This window comes from Phyllobates terribilis, unplaced genomic scaffold (genome assembly GCF_046119375.1).
Source record: "Phyllobates terribilis strain yellow unplaced genomic scaffold, ASM4611937v1 Scaffold_1__5_contigs__length_1240528914, whole genome shotgun sequence".
Lineage (NCBI taxonomy): Eukaryota > Metazoa > Chordata > Amphibia > Anura > Dendrobatidae > Phyllobates > Phyllobates terribilis.
In genome coordinates this window covers 493191167-493194762 of record NW_027362761.1, presented here as the reverse complement: position 1 = coordinate 493194762, position 3596 = coordinate 493191167, and positions in this window count along the sequence as shown.

Here is a 3596-nt window from a genome sequence, read left to right as displayed (position 1 = left end):
CGTTTCTGCAGCGTTTTTGCAGTTGCAAAAACGCATTAAAAACGCATGGTAGAAGGCCTGCCATGTTCCCCAATGATAATCCGCATGTGGTGTGCACATGCTGCGGAAATTTCCGCTGCGGATTATCATTGCGGAAAAAAACGCAGCACTACCAATTATTTTGCGGAAGCGCTGCGTCTTCGCTGCCATTGACTTGCATTAGAAAGCGCCAATTCCGCAAGACTGCATCTGTACTTACGTAATTGGCGCGTTCTAATGTGCGGATGGTACCCGGGTGTAGAGGAGAGGAGAGTCTCATCCACACCCAGGTACCATTAAAAAATCAGTAAAAAAAAGAATAAAATAAATATATACTTACCTTCTGGCGGCCCGCGCTGCGCTCCTCCTTGCTTCCCGGTGGATTGAAGGACCTGCGCTGACGTCGGCAGGTCTTTCAATCCACCGCTGCGGGCACAGAGCGAAGCAAGATAGCGCAGGCCATCAGAAGGTAAGTATATATTTATTTTTTTATTTTTAACCACTCTCTCAGTCACACTATATAAATCCATGCTGTTTGCATGGATTTATATCGTGTGACCTAGTTGTCACAGGCACTTTCCAAGTGATGTACAATCCGCATGTACAATCCGCATGCGTTTTTTTCTGCCAGGGAGATGCAGAAACACACAGGAAAAAATCCTGAGCATTTCTGCATCGTGAGCATATAGCCTTAGGCAGGGGTGGATTAAGAATCACACAAGAAGAAAAAAGCCCTCAAGGAAATAAGAAGGCTTATATGACCAGAGTTTTTTTTAGAAAACAATATAACTTTATTTGAACATTATCACACAATTATATATAACACGGTGCTGCATCAGAGAAGAGGACACTGCCCACTTTCATGTAATTCAAATTTATGCTCAAATGCAATTAGGGGATATCATAAACACAAAATTTAAATGTGTAATAAGGGATCAAAGTGACTAGTATATGGAGCCTATAGCGCTGGTATCAAATCAATCTCAGATTGGTCTTAGAGATTCAGCTACCAATTAGTATCCCTCCAACTTATATGTATTTAAAATAGGGGTGGATTAAGAGTAGCAAAGCCCCCGGGCAATTTACAAGGCGCGGCCCCCCCCACACACACACATATACACCTGATGTATCACGTGACATGTCACATGATCCCCTGTGATAGATTATGTGATAGTTCACATGAAATTCATTTGGCACAATATTAATATATTAATTCTAATAATTTTTTTTACATTAATTGTATGACTTAATATTGAGCACAATTAAGTATGCTGACCTCCTCCTATATACAGTATGAGACCCTACACACAATATGAGCTGCCACAATCCTCCTATACACAGCAGGAGGCCGCACGTAGCCATCTATACACTGCGGGAGGCCACACGTAGCCATCTATACACAGCAGGAGGCCGCATGTAGCCATCTATACACAGCGGGAGGCCGCACGTAGTCATCTATACACAGCAGGGGGCCGCACGTAGCCATCTATACACAGCGGGAGGCCGCAAGTAGCCATCTATACACAGCGGGAGGCCGCATGTAGCCATCTATACACAGTGAGAGGCCGCACGTAGCCATCTAAACACAGCGGGAGGCTGCACGGCGCCATCTATACACAGCGGGAGGCCGCACGGTGCCATCTATACACAGCGGGAGGCCGCACGGCGCCATCTATGCACAGCAGGAGGCTGCATGTAGCCATCTATACACAGCAGAAGGCCGCACGTAGCCATCTATACACAGCAGGAGGCCGCACGTAGCGATCTATACACAGCGGGAGGCCGCACGGCACCATCTATACACAGCAGGAGGCCGCACGTACCCATCTATACACAGCGGGAGGCCGCACGTAGCCATCTTTACACAGCGGGAGGCCGCACGTAGCCATCTATATACAGCGGGAGGCCGCACTGCGCCATCTATACACAGCGGGAGGTCACACTGCGCCATCTATACACAGCGGGAGGCTGCACTGCGCCATCTATACACAGCGGAAGGCCGCACGTAGCCATCTATACACAGCGGGAGGCCGCACGGTGCCATCTATACACAGCGGGAGGCCACACTGCGCCATCTATACACAGCGGGAGGCCGCACATAGCCATCTATACACAGCGGGATGCTGCATGGCGCCATCTATACACCGCACGAGGCCGCCTGGTGCCATCTATACACCGCAGGAGGCCGCACGGCGACATCTATACACAGTGGGAGGCCCCATGGCGCCCCCCAGATATAGCAGGAGGCTGCACGCGCCCCCCCCAGAGACAGTGGGAGGCCGCACGGCACCCCCCCAGAGACAGCAGGAGGCCGCATGGCGCCCCCCCAGAGACAGCGGGAGGCCGCACGGCGCCCCCCCAGAGACAGCGGGAGGCCGCATGGCGCCCCCCCCTAGAGACAGCGGGAGGCCGCACGGCGCCCCCCCAGAGACAGCGGGAGGCCGCACGGCGCCCCCCAGAGACAGCGGGAGGCCGCACGGCGCCCCCCCAGAGACAGCGGGAGGTCAACCAGTCACGCACACACACAAACATATACAGACATATACATACACGCATGAACACATTTGAAACACAAAAATACATATAAACAGACATCACACAATGATATCTGCCTACACACACTCACGCACACACTCACCATCCCCCGGCTCCCGTCGTCCAGCTCCTCTCTGATCGTAAGTAGCAGTGCAGGGTGCGCACTGCGTGACGTCACACTAGCAGACACGGCCGCGCACAGGGCCGTGTCTCCTAACTGTGACGTGGCCAAGACAGCACAGGGAAGTTAACAGGTGCAGTGCTGGCCCGGCCAAAGAAAAAGCATTGTCCGTGCGCCGCTGCTGGGGGAGCGGTCCGGGGGCCTCCCGCCTCTGACTGCCGGTATGTGCCACGGCAAATCTGGCCATGGACGCCCCGGGCGGTAGCCCAGATTGCCCTCATTATAATCCGCCTATGGTCTTAGGCCAAGGCCCCACTATCAGTATTTGGTCAGTATTCGGTTAGTATTTTTTCTCAGGCGTGGGAGCCAAAACCAGGTGAGGAACAATCAGAGAAAAGGTATAATAGAAACAATTGCACCAATTCTGCATTTATCACCCACTCCTGGTTTTGGCTCCTGACAAAAAATACTGACCGAATACTGACCAAATACTGATAGTGGGGCCGAGGCCTAATAGTGATAGTGGGGCTGTGGCCTAAGAGTCCAATACATATGAAAAAACAAAATATCATTGCCCACGGTCAGTGATGGCGCTAAAGCTCCGGGGCCCTGGCCCAGACTGCTTGCCCGGTGACCCAGGTCTCTGTATCGGTGCCAGCATGAAGCCAATACAGCTCAATGTCAGCGGCTCCTGCTCTGCCACCCGCTGCCTTATAGGCTGCAGACAGGGCAATGAGGGTGCTACATAGCGCCACCTGTTCCTGAGGACAGCGCAAAAGTGGGCTCAGTGTCCATCAGATCTGTTGAGGCTATGCTCTGTGCAGGGGAGGGGGCAAGCACATGCAGGGCATCATTACTGAAGGTGGCACTCTGGGAGGGGCATTAGTACTATTGGAGGTCTCTGACAGGAGCATTATCACCA